At 42.3% G+C, this 18,012-nt stretch overlaps 1 protein-coding gene and 1 pseudogene across 1 annotated transcript in view; one reads left to right on the top strand and one right to left on the bottom strand.

Annotated features, from left to right (window-relative positions):
• Positions 1-18,012, top strand: part of PRRG1 (proline rich and Gla domain 1) — a 316,191-nt gene that overhangs the window by 58,590 nt on the left and 239,589 nt on the right. The gene's annotated exons all lie outside the window — the stretch shown is intronic.
• On the bottom strand, positions 7,550-8,452 carry LOC145713516 (ferritin heavy chain pseudogene; annotated as a pseudogene).

Below are 18,012 nucleotides of genomic sequence, written 5' to 3'. Positions count from 1 at the left end.
TGGCCCACAAACATGTCTAAGGTAACTGAAGTAGTTCAGGGGACCGAGGAGAGCCCCTCAGCCTTCTTAGAAAGGTTCATGGAAGCGTACTGTACCTTTACCCCTATTGACTCTGAGGCACCTGAAAATAGAAGGGCATTAAACCTGGCCTTTGTCTCACAGGCAGCCCCAGATATTCGGAAGAAATTGCAAAGATTAGATGGGTTTGAAGGGAAAAATTTATCTGAGCTAGTTGAAATAGCCCAAAAAGTTATTAATAATAGGGATTCTCAGGAAGAGAGACAGACAAAAAAATTGACTAGGGTGGTAGCGGCCGTCCTGGATGCCCGCAAGGGACAGGGACCCCAAACGCCCAAAGAATTCTAGTCTGGGAAAAAGAAAAAAGACAAAAGGTTAGAGTGCCACTAGGAAAAAATTGCAAGCAAGAGGGACACTGGAAAAAGGATTGCCCCAACTTAGCCCAGCGTAAAACTCATCCACCCTAGGCGTCTATAATGAAAGTTGATCCCGACTGATGGGGCTGTGGCTTGGTGGCCCCTTCTGAGCCATTGGTTACTGTTAATATAGGGGGCCAGCCTAAGACTTTCTTGGTGGACACTGGGGCAACCTTTTTAGTTCTAAAACAAGATCCTGGCCCCACCAGGTGAGGAGCAACCCTGGTGCAAGGAGCAACTGGGTCCCAAACTTGTAAATGGACCACTGAATGACGACAAGTAGATTTAGGCCGTGAAACTGTTACACATTCTTTCCTAATCATGCCTGAATGCCCCTACCCTGGATTACTGGGTAGAGACCTATTACATAAACTAACTGCTTCTTTGAGATTGACTGAATGGGGTATGCATGTTAAAGTCGGCCAGGATGGCCCAACAATAGTAATGGTGACTGTGCCACTTGGGGAAGAAGGCCTACTTAACCCCGGTGCCCAATGAAAATGTTCACACAGTCGATCCCCTCCTTAAAAGTCTCCAGGCAGACTTTCCAGGTATGGGCCGAGACCAATCTACCTGGAATAGCGATTCATCAAGCCCCGATAATTGTGGAACTTAAGGCGTCCACGCTTCTGGTAAGACTGAAACAATACCCTATGTCCCGGGAGGCTAGGCGGGGAATCGCTGTTGACATCAAGCATTTGCACGACTCAGGCATTCTGACCCCATGCAAGTCGCCATGGAATACTCCACTTCTCCCTGTCCAAAAGTCTAACTCATCTGATTTTCAGCCAGTTCGAGACCTGAGAGCAGTAAACGCCAGAGTAATGGATATTCATCCCACTGTACCCAACCCGTATACTCTCCTTAGTCTGCTTCCCCCTTCTCAGGTGTATTATACAGTTCTGGACTTAAAAGATGCCTTCTTTGCCATCCCGCTGGCCCCACAGAGCCAGCCACTGTTTGCATTTGAATGGACCGATCCTGAAGAGGGAAAAGCTGGACAGCTCACCTGGACGCGACTCCCCCAGGGATTCAAAAACTCCCCTACTCTTCTTAATGAAGCCCTGCACCAGGATTTAGAACCATTTCGAATCTCCAAACCGCAGGTATCTCTGTTGGAGTATGTTGATGATATCTTGCTGGCAGCCCCCTCTTATTCAGAATGCCTGAGTGCCACCAAGGAACTCCTGAGTCTTCTGCAAAAACTGGGATACCGAGTATCAGCCAAAAAAACACAGATCTGTCGCACTGCTGTCATTTATTTAGGTTACAACATTAAAAAAGGTAAACGCTATCTCGATGAACAAAGACTCGATATTCTTCAGCCTAAAACTCAAACAAGTTCGCGAGTTCCTGGGGGCAGCAGGCTACTGCAGACTATGGATACCTGGCTTTGCTGAACTGGCAGCCCCTTTGTATGCCACTCTCAAGGGGGTCTCCGGAGTCCTTCACATGGGGGGAGACTCAAACTAAAGGCTTCCAAGCTTTACGAGAGGCTCTCATGACCCCATCGGCCTTGGCCCTGCCAGATCCCACTAAGCCATTCTGTTTGTTTGTAGCCGAGAAAGGGGGGTAGTCAAGGGAGTTCTGACTCAGCGCCTGGGACCTTGGCACTGACCAGTGGCCTATTGATCCAAAAGGCTAGACCCAGTTGCTTCTGGGTGGCCCACATGCGTTCGACAGATTGCTGTCACCACGTTACTAGTCAAAGACGCAGATAAACTAACCCTGGGACAGACGTTGTCTGTTACAGGGCCCCACGAAGTGGAGGCCTTACTGCGGGCTCCCCCAGAACGGTGGCTATCAAATGCTCGGATTACTCAGTATCAGGCATTGCTGCTACACCAGCCCCAGATACGTTTTTGTGCCCCCGCAGCCTTAAACCCAGCTACTTTGCTGCCCGAAGGACTAGGTCCCCCTCTACATTCTTGCCCAGAGACCTTAGCCACAGTTTCGTCCCTCCACTCCAATCTCACGGACATTCCCCTACAGGATCCTGATATCAACATGTTTTCAGATGGCAGTAGTTTTGTGTTTCAAGGGCAAAGGTATGCCGGTACTGCCGTTACACAGACCGCGAGGTTCTATGGCAACATGACCCTTCCCCTGGGAACCTCAGCCCAGCGCGCAGAGCACATCGCGCTAACTACAGCCCTCAAACTCAGTAAAAACGAGTCAGTTGATATTCATACGGACAGCCACTATGCCTTTGCAACTGCGCATGTGCACGGGTCCATCTATCAAGAGCGTGGCCTCCTCACAGCGGAGGACAAGGACGTCAAAAATAAAGCCGAAATTCTAGACCTTCTAACAGCTATCTGGGAACCTGCGAGACTCGCGATCGTTCACTGCCTGGGACATCAAAAAGGCAACTCCCTAGAGGCAGTCGGAAACTACCTGGCTGACACGGCAGCCCGGGAAGCTGCCCTAACTGAAAGTAAAAGTGCTTTGGCACTACCGATCTTGATGGATCCCCTGCTTCCACCGGAGCCCAATTGCACTCCTAAAGACTTGGAGTGGATTTCAAGAAAAGGAGGAAGTATGGTACCAGGACGAAAGTGGTTTCAGGATCCTGAAGGAAAGATACTCTTACCCGCGGCACTTGGGTGATGCATGGTGCATCTGCTCCACCAAGGGACTCATCTGGGAAAAACAAAGATGGCGAAATTGGTGTGGAAAAAGTTCAGGGTGCAAGGGCTGGTGAGAGGCCTGAGAAAATTGAAACTTAAAAGCTTAAGTTACGGGAAACTGAAACCTAACCAAGCTTAACCAGCTTGTTCCACTTCTGTACAATTGCTTGGCGCGCCCATGTATTCCTGATCAATCATTGTTGCCTGGCACATCCGTGTATTCCTGATCAATCATTGTGATACCCGTACCCCCGGTTGTGGTCTGACCTAAAGGCAGGAACCAATCGAATACTGTTAAGTGTCCAACTTTAAACACCAACCAATCGCAGCTCTGTAACTGTGGAAAATTCCTGGTTTCCCATGACTTGTTTGTACCTGTCTATAAAAGGGGTGTGAAAACCTCTCTCAGGGCCTCTTGGCGTCACCGGCAACGGGGGCGCAGAGGTCCAGGTTCGAACCTGCAATAAACGACCCTTGCCGCTTGGCTTTGACTTACGACTCTGGTGGTCTTTTGTGGGAGGTTTCAGAACTTCGGGCATAACACTGGGAAAAGAGATTGAGGAGATGGTTGAAAGATGTGTAAGTTGCGCCCAAGTAAATCAGGGTGCAAATAAGGTTTCAGAAGCTAAAAGACACAGAGGAACTGAACCGGGTGGCTTTTGGGAAGTAGATTTTACTGAAACTAAGCCAGGGAAATACAGATACAAATATCTGCTCGTTTTTGTGGACACCTTCTCTGGATGGGTTGAGGCGTTCCCCACTAAATCAGAAACGGCTCCGGTGACAGTTAAAAAGTTATTAAATGAACTAATCCCTCGATTTGGGCTGCCTCTGAGCATAGGATCGGAAAATGGCCCGGCCTTCACGGCACAGGTATCGCAGGGTCTAGCCAGAGCATTGGGAATGGATTGGAGATTACATTGCGCATATAGACCCCAGAGCTCGGGTCAAGTAGAAAGGATGAATCAGACGCTAAAGGAGACCTTAACCAAATTGTCCCTTGAGACTGGCGAAAATTGGGTTGATGTTCTGCCTTTTGCCCTTTTGCAAGCGCGTTGTACTCTATTTATCAAGGGATTGTCCCCTTACGAAATTTTATTTGGCAGACCTCCACCTATCTTGCCAAGGCTAGGAGAACAACATAAAGGAAGAGCTAGAACAGGACCACTTGTTGGCTTCATTCATTGCCCTGCATCTTGTACAAAAGGAAATAACTAAGGCCTTGAAAGAAGTCTTCGCCCATCCTCCTGTTCTTCCCCACCCCTTTCAACTAGGAGACTTAGTTTGGGTCAAGAGGCGAGTTCGTGAAATAAAAATTATGATGATTAGGTCAAATTATGTCCCCTTAGTTCCTAATGATGATTCAAGGGATTGATTCACGGACAAGAAAAGGGGGAAATGTAAGGGTAGGGCTAACCTGTAGCCTTAAGAAATAACAGCTTTGTTTTAACACTATAGGTTAAGAGATAACAGCCTTATCCTATCAATCAAGGGATGGATTAGCTCTTGATTGGATTGGGGCAAGGGCCTGTTTGAACTGTTTCCACCTGGGAACTATTCCTTTGTTCTGTTTCCAGGTGATAATAAGACGATGTGGTCGGCTATAAAAACTCTGTACCCGGGGGCGCCTGGGTGGCGCAGTCGGTTAAGCGTCCGACTTCAGCCAGGTCACGATCTCGCGGTCCGTGAGTTCGAGCCCTGCGTCAGGCTCTGGGCTGATGGCTCGGAGCCTGGAGCCTGTTTCCGATTCTGTGTCTCCCTCTCTCTCTGCCACTTCCCCGTTCATTCTCTGTCTCTCTCTGTCCCAAAAATAAATAAAAAACGTTGAAAAAAAAAATTTAAAAAAAAAAAAAAGAGTGTCAGTCCCGATCGATCAGTTTGCCTTGCCTCTCATGGCAATAAACTTTGTTGTGACTGTCACTGGTGCCCGTAGCATTCTGTTTCAGGAGTCATGTGGATGCAACACCTCCCTATTCTCAGGGTGTCTTTGCACCCCCCTATTCTTGGAGTGCCAATCTGGTTTACCCAAACTCGGGTGTAAGCATTTTGTTGACTTTGTATTTCTTTGTACCTTGTTAACCCATTGGTGTAAGCCCGGGGATTCCTAAGCTTAGACCCCACAGTTTGGAATAAGATAATGGTTAAGGTGGGGACAGCAGCTGTCTGGGTGTTCAAACACCTCAAATCCTTCTCTAAATATTAGATCCCCTGGGTTTGGGGCTGGCTGTACCATACTGTCTCTACATTATTTCTGGTGAATTTACTCAGTCATAGTGCTTCCCATGTGTATATTTCTTTTTTTTTTAATTTTTTTTAACGTTTATTTATTTTTGAGACAGAGACAGAGCATGAATGGGGGAGGGTCAGAGAGAGCCGGAGACACAGAATCCAAAACAGGCTCCAGACTCTGAGCGGTCAGCACAGAGCCCGACGCGGGGCATGAACTCACGGACTGCAAGATCATGACCTGAGCTGAAGTCAGACGCTTAACCGACTGAGCCACCCAGGCGCCCCCCATGTGTATATTTCTAAGCTTGACTTCACGTCTGAGGTTTATTTTTTACCAGCTACCTGCATAACAGTTCTGTTTGGATATCTAATAGGCATCTCAATGAATTATATTTAAAAAAGAAGAAAAAAAAGTAGGAATCTACCCAAAGGACATACGAGTGCTGATGCATAGGGGCACATGTACCCCCATGTTTATAGCAGCACTTTCAACAATAGCCAAATTATGGAAAGAGCCTAAATATCCATCAAATGATGGATGGATAAAGAAGATGTGGTTTATATATACAATGGACTACTACTTGACAATGAGAAAGAATGAAATCCTGCCATTTGCAGCAACATGGATGGAACTGGAGGGTATTATGCTAAGTGAAATAAGTCAGGCAGAGAAAGAGAGATACCATATGTTTTCACTCACATGTGGATCTTGAGAAACTTAACAGAAGACCATGGGAGAGGGGAAGGGAAAAAAAAGTTATAGAGAGGGAGGGAGGCAAACATAAGAGACTCTTAAGGACTGAGAACAAACTAAGGGTAGATGGGGGTGGGGGATAGGGGAAAGTGGGTGATGGGCATTGAGGGAGGCAGTTTTTGGGATGAGCACTGGGTGTTGTATGGAAACAATTTGACAATAAATTATATTCTAAAAAAAAATGGGCATCTCAGATTTTACATGATATGCTTTCCCACCTTTCCATGTCAGATATGCCTCCAGCAAAAGTCCCCAAATTAATAAATAGCACTACTGTCTACCCAGGTGTTCAAGTCCAAATATCAGAATCTATGTTATTTTCCTCATTTCTCATTCTTCACCTTTGATCCATGAGCAGATCCTATTGATTTATCCAAATCCAACTAGAATTGGTCTCCATTTCATGAGCCTCTGCTCCAGTTCAGATACCAATGTCTTTCATTGGCCTGGCTGCAATATCTCCTGACTGGACTCCCAGCTTCAACTCCCCCACGTTCTTCAACGCAGCCAGATTCACTGGCTTAACTTTCAAGGGGGTTTATTCTACTTCATATTCAATATCACAAATTTGAGCTTCAGTCTTGTCCAGGCATTCTTCAGCCCTTCTAATAAGGTAATTTTGATTTTTTTTGGGGGGGGGGGGTACCATGTTACTTTAACGGAAGGGCACAATTGAAGGAAAAAATATATTTGGATGTTTTGTAAGGGCAATAAGCATGTCCAGTTTGGTGACCTACGAACTCACTCCCCTGTCTATGGGAAAGCCAGTCTAAGGCTCAGTTTATCACCGTTGCCCTGGGTAGGTTGTTGAAGAGATACTCTGCCACGCTGGCTTCTGGGGTCTCCACCTTGCTCCCCAGTTACTGTCAACAAATACTAGTGGTGCCTGGGTGGCTGAGTTGGTTAAGCGTCTGATTTCGGCTCAGGTCATCACCTCACGGTTTGTGAGTTCCAGACCTGTGTCAGGCTCTGTGCTGACAGCTCAGAGCCTGGAGCCTGCTTAGGATTCTGTGTCTCCTCTCTCTGCCCCTCCCCAACCTGTGCTCTATGTCTCTCAAAAAAATAAGTGTAAAAAAATTTTTTTAAATGTTAACAAACATTAATATTTGCTTATATTAGTAAACTAAAGATTTTCTAGTAAAATTTACCAACCCTTTATTTTAATCCCTCCCCAATCCCATTCCCTCTGCTTTCTCCAGAGGCAACCCCAACTGTGACTGTCAGGTCATGTTTTTATACTTTTATCATGGCACAGGCTCCCATATTCACCAGAGCTCCATCCATCCCACCTCACTCCACCCCACCCCCATATACCTTCAGCATTTATAAGGAGAAGATTGATTTTTGTGTTTTCCAGGGTCCCATCCACCTCCCACCTTCTCCCTCCACCTTGGGAGATCCTGAGCTGTGTGTGGATGGGGCATGGGTGGGTGGAGCGACTCCTGGAAAGGTGAGAAATTTCCACACACAAATCACCCAGAGGACCTTTATTTCTTTAGGAACCAAATAACTTTATTGAAACAAAATAACTTTATTTATTTATGGAAAACTGGAAGAAGAAACTGGAACGTTTTGCAAAAGCAATACTGCAAAATGCATGCCCGGCATGGTGACCAGAGGAAGTCACCATGCACCCTGTGGCTATGGGAAGGCAGTCCCAACTCAGTGCTTGTCGCTGTTGCCCAGGGTGAGCTTGTCAAAGAGGTACTCTGCCATGCCGGTTTCCGGGGCCCCCATCTTGCTCAGGTTGGTGATGTAGCCCCCCAGCTCTTTGATGACCTTGACTTGCTCGTGCAGGTAGTTGGTCTCCAGGAAGCTGCACAGATGGGCGTCGTTCTTGTCGGTGGCCAGCTGGTGCAGGTCGAGCAGGCTCTGGTTCAGGCTCTTCTCCAGGTGAAAGGCGCACTCCATGGCGTTGAGGCCGTTCTCCCAGTTGTCGCGGTCAGGCTTCATGATGTCGCGGAGGCGGATGCGGCCCCCACGCTGGTTCTGCAGCTGCATCAGCTTCTCGGCATGCTGGCTCTCCTCGTGGGACTGGCGCAGGAAGAACTTGGAGAAATTCTCCAGGGCCACGTCGTCACGGTCGAAATAGAAAGCCATCGACAGGTACACGTAGGAGGCGTAGAGCTCCAGGTTGATCTGGCTGTTGATGGCGGCCTCGCATTCGGGGTGGTAGTTCTGGCGCACTTGAGAGGACGGCGCGGTGGCCATGGCTGGCGGCGCTGGCACCAAGGCGAAGGCGAAGGCGGCTCAGAAACGAGGGCGGCGAGGCGGAAGGCGGTGGCGGCGGGTCTCCGGCGCTTTTTCAGAGTAGCCGACCAGGCAGGCCTGGCGGCAGTCTCCGAGATGCGGCTGGAATGAAGTCCGTTACTCCGGAGGTGGGGGTTTGAATCCGTTACGCGAATCCGTTACGTGAAGGGGCGTGGTCACGAAGGCGAGGGAGGGGTGGTGGGCGGGGCGCCGTGTTCAACGTGCCATCTGTGCCTGCGTGAGGCACGAGGCCCAGAGCAGCTCCACGCTGTCTTGAAGCCATTTTTAAAACTATCTCTTTTTTTAAATGTATATTTAATATAGTTTAATATATTGCTGTGATATGTGAATATATTTCATGAGAAAAAAACCACAGGATTTTTTATTTTTTACCTGTTTTTTTCAAACATTCATAAAATAACTCTTGAGATACAATTCATATGCTATAACATTCACCTTTTGAAAGTGAGTATCTACATGGTTTATAGTATATTCATGGTGTTAGGCAACCATCACCACAATCTAATTTCATAGTTTCATCACTCCTGGCCTAGCAGCTCTGGAGCTCTGGGCTGGAACTGGAAGGTCCGTCCATTACCCAGGAGTTGGGAGAGGGGTGAGGATCCGTTAAAGGATTTTTGTGGTCCGAGGGAAAGGGGCCCGGGACTGTGGAGGGGCTAGGGGGCGGGGGCGGGGCGGGGTGGAGCTCGAGCTCTGTTCTAGGTTTTAAGGAGCCTGAGTGACACAGGGAGAACAGGGAGACACTGCGCTGAGCATTTTAATATTTTAAAATGTTACTCATGAATGTAAGTGCAACGGTTTTGAGTTAATCACATGCATGGTTTCTTTGAACAATTTACATGAATACTGTCCTGATGTGATTGTGCATTAAATACGGTGCTTTTGTGGTATCATTGGTATATTTAGTATCATAAGGCTTTATTTGGATGGCAGCTATCCTCTGTGGCTCAACATCCATGATGTTGACACTTCTGATAGCCTCCTCACTCAGTTCCTAGACCTTACTAGTTTCAGTGACTTCACTTCTCTCCTATTCGTGGTCAGGTTCAGATTTTTCTGCCAGCAGAACAGCACCTCCAAAATCTCAGCGAGTCTTTCTACCTCTCGATCTTCCACTGTTTTTGCATTTGTTCCTCATTCCCTTTATTCTCTCCCATTTCATAAACTTTCAGCTTAGTTTTAAAAACACATTCTTTCTGCCCTGTCTGGATCCCAATATGGACAGTGTCAGTGATCTCTTCACTGACATCCTGGATTTGCTCACTCCCTTTTACCTGGCCTGCTAATTCCCTTCCTGCTGGGTAAATTCAGATTTCTCTTTTCTCTCACAGGAAACAAAAGGTTTAGGTGCATTCATAAGTATTTTTTAATGTTGATTTATTCATTTTGAGAGAGAGAGAGCGAACAGAAGGGCAGAGAGAGAATCCCAAGCAGACTCCACACTGCCAGTGAAGAGCCAGATGTGGGGCTCATCCTCACCAATGGTGAGATCATGACCTGAGCTGATAACAAGCGTCCACCACTTAGCCAAATGAGCCACCCAGACACCCCACCTAGGTGCTTTTTTTGTTTCACCTGGGTGTATTCTTAAAGAAAGCACTACTAACCATGTGGTTGTGTTCCTCCTCTCCAACCTCATCTGTACTTTCATTGCCACTCAGCAAGCCTTTTATTTATTTATTTATTTTTAATCTCTCAGGTATGTTCTACAAAATGAGCCACAGTGGTAAGGAATACCACTGATTTCAAATTGCCTCTTATTCATTCATTCAACAAATATTTATTGATTACCTAATATAGCCCAGGCACTGATTTGTGACTTGGGCATGCATTAGTAACAAAGACAGAAGTGTCTGTTCCAGGGGGGTTTGCAGCCTAGGGGAGAAGCAGACCAAACAAACACAAAACTGCCATCTTTCCCCCCTTATTGTTGCAAGTGCATACATACAAGATATTATACATTTGTATGGAAATTTAAAAAAACAATATATTCTTAGAATTCATGGATATTATAGTGGAAAATATAAGATCAATGTAGGTATCTATACCTAATTTGTGCATTAATTGAACAACCATTTATGTACTCCAAATATATATCAGACACTGTTTGATTCTGGAGATATACAGAAGAATCAAACGTGGCCTCCATTCTCAAGATACAAGATAGTGACACATTATTATAATTGCTCTCAAATAAAATTAGTATAAAATGCCTATTTTCACGGAAAGGATTAACCCAATGGCTCTAACTGATGCCCCTTGGGGGGGGGAGGTCTTTTTATTCCTCTTTGGAAGTTTATACTATTTTATAATCAGTTTTTATGAAGAAAGCAAAGAATCAAGTATCAAATGTCCCAGTATAAACCTCTCTAGAAGGTAATTGTTGATTCTGTAAAGAAATGGAATAATAACGCCGTCTACTTGATAAATTGATTTTTTTAATTTAATTTTTTTTTCATTTACATCCACGTTAGCATATAGTCTAACAATGATTTCAGGAGTAGATTCTTTAATGCCCCTTACCCATTTAGCCCAGCCCCCCTCCCACAACCCCTCCAGTAACCCTGTTTGTTCTCCATATTTAAGAATCTCTTATGTTTTGTCCCCCTCCCTGTTTTTATATTATTTTTGCTTCCTTTCTCTTGTGTTCATCTGTTCTGTATCTTAAAGTCCTCATATGAGTGAAGTCCTATGACTTTTGTCTTTCTGACTAATTTCACTTAGCATAATATTCTCTAGTTCCATCCACATAGTTGCAAGTGGCAAGATTTCATTCTTTTTGATTGCCAAGCAATACTCCATTGTGTGTGTGTGTGTGTGTATACCACATCTTTATCCATTCATCCATCTATGGACATTTGGGCTCTTTCCATACTTTGGCTCTTGTTGATAGTGCTGCTATAAACATGGGGGTGCATGTGCCCCTTCAAAACAGCATACCTATATCCCTTGGATAAATACCTAGTAGTGCAGTTGCTGGGTCATAGGGTAGTTCTGTTTTTAGTGTTTTGAGGAACCTCCCTACTGTTTTCCAGAGTGGCTGCAACAGCTTGCATTCCCACCAACAATGCAAAAGAGATCCTCTCTCTCCACATCCTCACCCACGTCTGTTGTTGCCCGAGTTGTTAATGTTAGCCATTCTGACAGGTGTGAGGTGGTATCTCATTGTGGTTTTGATTTGTATTTCCCTGATGATGAGTGATGTTGAGCATTTTTCATATGTCAGTTGGCCATCTGGATGTCTTCGTTGGAGAAGTGTCTATTCATGTCTTCTGCCTATTTCTTCACTGGATTATTTGTTTTTTGGGTGTTGAGTTTGGTAAGTTCTTTATAAATTTTGGATACTAACCTTTTATCTGATATGTCGTTTGCAAATATCTTCTCCCATTCTGTCAATTGCCTTTTAGTTTTGGTCATTGTTTCCTTCACTGTGCAGAAGCTTTTTATTTTGATGAGGTCCCAATAGTTCATTTTGGCTTTTGTTTCCCTTGCCTCCGGAGACATGTTGAGTAAGAAGTTGCTGCGGCCAAGATCAAAGAGGTTTTTGCCTGCTTTCTCTTAGAGGATTTTGATGGCTTCCTGTCATCAAATTAGGTCTTTCATCCATTTTGAGTTAATTTTTGCGTATGGTGTAAGAACGTAGTCCAGGTTCATTTTTTCTGCATGTCGCTATCCAGTTTTTCCAGCACCACTTGCTGGAGAGACTGTCTTTATTCCATTGGATATTCTTTCCTGCTTTGCTAAAGATTAGTTGGCCATACAATAAGTTGATTTTAATGAGAAAATCACACACTAGAACTGGAAAAGAACTACATGATCAGTTCTCAATGATATAAAATTTTATTCTATATTTGCTTAACACAAGTGCTTTGTCTTCATAGAATTGTAGACTTGCAAAATTTCCTTGTGTGATTCCATTGTAGACTTCACTGTAAGAATCTATTTAAAGAAGTCTTGATTTTGTGGAATATTTCCTTATTATATTCCCAATATTTAATAATGAAATTAACCCTACAATTTGACTCTGTAAATATTTTAAATAATAATGTCATTGAATAGTTTTATGTGTACCATGTACTAAGGGGTGTTAAGAGCGTATCTCAGATATTTCATCCCTCATCATTACCTCCTAGGGAAGTAGGTAACAGTAAAATATATAACTAAGAGAAACATAAGACATAAAAATCAACTCTTCTAAGAGAAAATCAACAAATAAGCATGGACTAGGACCTCAAATTTCCACAAAGAAAATATGTATATGTATAAACAAAAACATTCCATCCATTTTTTTTCTTTAGTAGGAATATAAAATTAAATACAAACACAGAATGGAAAAACTTTAGAGCAGATTATGTTTTTTTTAATTTTTTTAAATATTTATTTATTTTAGAGAGAGAGAGAGAAAGAGAAAGAGCATGAGCAGGGGAGGGGCAGAGAGGGAGATGCAGAACCCAAAGTGGACTCCAGGCTCTGAGCTGTCAGCACAGAGCCTGACGTGGGGCTTGAAGCCACAAACTGCAAGATCATGACCTGAGCTGAAATCGGACACTTAACTGATTGAGCTACCCAAGTGCCCCTAGAGCAGATCATGTTTTTTAAAAATATGATTATAGGACCATAAAATGAAATGTTTCTAGTCAGTATCTGTGTTAGGGTTCTCCAGAAAAACAGAATACATGTATATATGAATGTGTGTATATATATATATATATATATATATATATATATATACACATATACACCTAATTATAAGAACTTGGCTTGTATGGAAGTGTTGAATCACAAACTTGTGCACCTGAAAATAACATTACACTGTATGTTAACTAACTGGAATTTAAATTAAAACTAACTACATTAATTAATTAATTGGGATGGGGGAGAAATTGGTACATGCAATTATAGAGGTTGACAAGTCCCAGGAGCTACAGTCAGCAAACTGGAGACTCAGTAGAGATGATGGCCAGCAGCATTAAGAACCATGAGGAACTGATTTTCAGTTTAAGTTTGAAGGCTAGAAAATACTAATGTCCCGGATTGAAGGAAGTCAGGGAGGAGGATTTCCCTCTTACTCAAGGGAGGGTCAGCTTTTTTGTTCTTTTCTGGCCTTCAGCTGATTGCCCTCCCAGGGGTGAGACTCACCCAATCTACCAATTCAAAATTTTTTAAGGCAAGGTGTTTTTTCAGTTTTACTGAGACATATAGGCATTGTATTAGTCCAAGATGTACAACATAATGATTATATATATATATATATATATATATATATATATATACACATATATATAGCCAAATGATTGCCACAATAAGTTTGTTAACACTAATTACTTCAAACAGTTATAATTTTTTTGTCTTATGATAAGAACTGTTAAGATTTACTCTTTTAACAACTTTGAAATATACAATACGGTATTGTTAACTGTAGGCACAATGCTGTACATTACATCCCCTAAACATATTTATCTTACAACTGGACGTTTTTATCTTTTGACCACCTTTACCCATTCCCCTACTCCGCATCACCACCCCCCATCTCTGGCAACCACCAATATGTTCTCTGTGGGTTTGGGTTTTTTGGATTCCACTTATAAGTGAAATCATAAAGTATTTGTCATTGTTTGGCTTATCTCAGCATAATGCCCTCAAAGTCCATCTATGCTGCCACAATTGGTAGGTTCTCCCTTTTTTATGGCTAAATAATATTCCATTGTATATATGTTACAATTTCTTTATTCATCCATTGATAGATACTAAGGTCATTTCCATGCCTTGTCTATTATAAATAATGCTTCAGTACATGAAGGTGCAGATATATTTCTGAGATAGTGATTTCAGGTTCTTCGGATATTTACCCAGAAGTGAAATACTGGATCTAGTTCTATTTTTATTACTAGTAGTTCATATTGTATTTAGTAGTTCATAGTAGTATTTATATGAGTAGTTCTATTTATAATTTATTGAGGAATTGCCATACTATTTTTCGTAGAGGAATCTCCATACTAGTTTCCAAAGTGGCTGTACCAATTTCCCTTCCCACCAACAGTGCACAAGGGTCCCTTTTTTCCACGACCTCACCAGTGCTTATTATTTCTTATTATTGTCTTTTTGGTGATAGCTATTCTAACAGGTATGAGATGATATTTCATTGTGGTTTTGATTCACATTTCCCTCACTATGAATGATGTTGAATATCATTTCATATACCTGTTGGCCATTTGGATGTCTTCTTTGGAAAAAATTTCTATTCAGTTTCTCTGTAATTTTTTAAATCGGTTTTTTCCTACTGAATTGTATGAGTTCTTTATATATTTTGGATATTAGCCCCTTATCAGAGAGATGATTTGCAACTATTTTCTTTTTAAAGAAAATTCCATACATTGCCTTTTCATTTTGTTAACTGTTTCCTTTGCTAAGCAGAAGTTTTTTAGCTTGATGGTTCCTCTTGTTTATTTTTTAATTTGTTGCCTTTGCTTTTGGTGTCAAATCCAAAAAGTCATTACTAAGACTAATGTCAAGAAACTTACCGCCTATGTTTTCTTCTAGGAATTTGATGGTTTCAGTTCTTATATTCAAATTTTAATCCAATTAGAGTTGATTTTTGTGTGTGCTTTAAGATAGGGATCCAGTTTCTTTCGTGTGTAACTGTATAATTTTTCCAACACCATTTATTGAAGTGACTATTCTTTATCCATTGTATATTCTTGCCTCTTTTGTCATTAACTAGTTGACTATTTATGGGCTTATTTCTATGCTCTGTATTCTGATTCATTGATTTATGTGTCTATACCAATTCCATATTGTGTTGATTACTATAGCTTTGTGAAACAATATGAAATCAGAATGCATGGTACCTCCAGCTTTGTTATTCTTTTCCAAAATTTATTTGGCTGATTGAGTTATTTTGTGTTTCCATACAAATTTGAGGATTGTTTATTCTACTTCTGTTAAAGATACCATTAGAATTTTGATAGGAACTACCTTGAATCTGAATCTACATTGCTTCAAAGAGTATGGACATTTTAAAAATATTAATTCTTCTAGTCTGTGACCATGAAATATGTATTCATTAATTTGTGTCTTCAGTTTCTTTCATCAATGTCTTATACTTTTCATTGTATAGGTTTTTCACCTCCTTGGTAAAATTTATTACTAGTATTTTATTATTTTTGTTACAATTACAAATGGGATTGTTTTTTGTTTGTTTGTTTGTTTGTTTTTTAACGTTTATTTATTTTTGAGACAGAGAGAGACAGAGCATGAACGGGGGAGGGGCAGAGAGAGAGGGAGACGCAGAATTGGAAGCAGGCTCCAGGCTCTGAGCCATCAGCCCAGAGCCTGACGCGGGGCTCAAACTCACGTACCGTGAGACAGTGACCTGAGCCGAAGTCGGACGCTTAACCGACTGAGCCACCCAGGCGCCCCAAATGGGATTGTTTTTAATTTCTCTTTCTAATAGGTGGTTGTTAGTGTATAGAAATGCAACTGATTTTTGTATATTGATTTTGTATCTTGCAGCTTTACTGAATTTGTTTATTAGTTCTAACAGTTTGGGCTGAAGTCTTCAGGGTTTTCTTCTATTTCTTTTAAATGTTTATATATTTATTTTGAAAGAGAGAGCCCCAGTGCATGTGCATGCATGAGCAGGGGTGGGAGAGAGGGGGAGACAGAAAATCCCAAACTAGCCGAGGTGGGGCTCAATCCCAAGAACCATGAGATCATGAGATCATGACCTGAGCTGAAGTCAAGAGTCAGATGCTTAACCAACTGAGCTACACAGGCACTGGGAGGGTTTTCTATATATAATATCATGTTATCTGCAAATAGAGACAGTTTTACTTCTTCCTTCCAATTTTGATGTATTTTATTTCTTTTTCTTGACTGAATGATCTGGCTAGGACTCCCAGTACTTTATTGAATAGAAGGGATGAGAAAGGTCATCCTTGTCCAATTAAAATGTCACCCTTACAGATACACCCAGAATGTTTGACCAAATATTTCGGTACTCTATGGCCCAGTAAAGTTGACATGTAGAAGCAACCATCACAGTATTATTCATAACACATGCAGAATCAACAAATAAAAGTTCCAGTGTTATAGTCTATGAAAACTATTTGTTTTGACTTTGAACTCCTGTCATCGTTTAAAAATGTTACAGAATAGTTACACAGCTAGTAGTAGGCAATAAGTTCTTTTTTTTTATTTATTTATTTTTTGTAGTAATCTCTACACCCACCGTTGGGCTCAAACTCACAACCCTGAGATCAAAAGTCACATGCTCCTCCGACTGAGCCAGCCAGGCACTCCTAGACAAGAAGTTCTTACTTAGTATCAATGATTAGCTCTCATTTATTCATTTGTGTATTTTTACTGATCACCTTTTTTATGCTAGGTATTTTTATAGGTATTAATATAAAAACTTGTTCTATAAACTCGTATTTGCATTGTTTTATAGCTAACTGCTATTCTACATTCTATATAATCTCTTCTTTTGTTTTTCAATATATGAAATTTATTGTCAAATTGGTTTCCATACAACACCCAGTGCTCATCCCAAAAGGTGCCCTCCTCAATACCCATCTCCCACCCCCCATCAACCCTCAGTTTATTCTCAATTTTTAAGAGTCTCTTAGGCTTTGGCTCTCTCCCACTCTAACCTCTTTTTTTTTTTTCCTTCCCCTCCCCCATTGGTTTCTGTTAAGTTTCTCAGGATCCACATAAGAGTGAAACCATATGGTGTCTGTCTTTCTCTGTATGGCTTACTTCACTTAGCATCACACTCTCCAGTTCCATCCACGTTGCTACAAAGGGCCATATTTCATTCTTTCTCATTGCCACGTAGTACTCCATTGTGTATATAAACCACAATTTCTTTATCCATTCATCAGTTGATGGACATTTAGGCTCTTTCCACAATTTGGCTATTGTTGAGAGTGCTACTATAAACATTGGGGTACAAGTGCCCCTATGCATCAGTACTCCTGTATCCCTTGGGTAAATTCCTAGCAGTGTTATTGCTGGGTCATAGGGTAGGTCTGTTTTTAATTTTTTGAGGAACCTCCACACTGTTTTCCAGACTGGCTGCACCAGTTTGCATTCCCACCAACAGTGCAAGAGGGTTCCCGTTTCTCCACATCCTCTCCAGCATCTATAGTCTCCTGATTTGTTCATTTTGGCCACTCTGACTGGCGTGAGGTGATATCTGAGTGTGGTTTTGATTTGTATGTCCCTGATGAGGAGCGACAATGAGCATCTTTTCATGTGCCTGTTGGCCATCCGGATGTCTTCTTTAGAGAAGTGTCTATTCATGTTTTCTGCCCATTTCTTCACTGGGTTATTTGTTTTTCGGGCGTGGAGTTTGGTGAGCTCTTTATAGATCTTGGATACTAGCCATTTGTCCGATATGTCATTTGCAAATATCTTTTCCCATTCCGTTGGTTGCCTTTTAGTTTTGTTGGTTGTTCCTTTGTTGTGCAGGAGCTTTTTATCTTCATAAGGTCCCAGTAGTTCATTTTTGCTTTTAATTCCCTTGCCTTTGGGGGTGTGTCAAGTAAGAAATTGCTACGGCTGAGGTCAGAGAGGTCTTTTCCTGCTTCCTCCTCTAGGGTTTTGATGGTTTCCTGTCTCACATTCAGGTCCTTTATCCATTTTGAGTTTATTTTTGTGAATGGTGTGAGAAAGTGGTCTAGTTTCAACCTTC

Source organism: Panthera onca, chromosome X (assembly GCF_046562875.1).
Source record: "Panthera onca isolate mPanOnc1 chromosome X, mPanOnc1 haplotype 2, whole genome shotgun sequence".
Taxonomy (NCBI): domain Eukaryota; kingdom Metazoa; phylum Chordata; class Mammalia; order Carnivora; family Felidae; genus Panthera; species Panthera onca.
The sequence above is the reverse complement of the archived record's forward strand: the minus strand, read 5'-3'. Positions and strand labels throughout refer to the sequence as shown.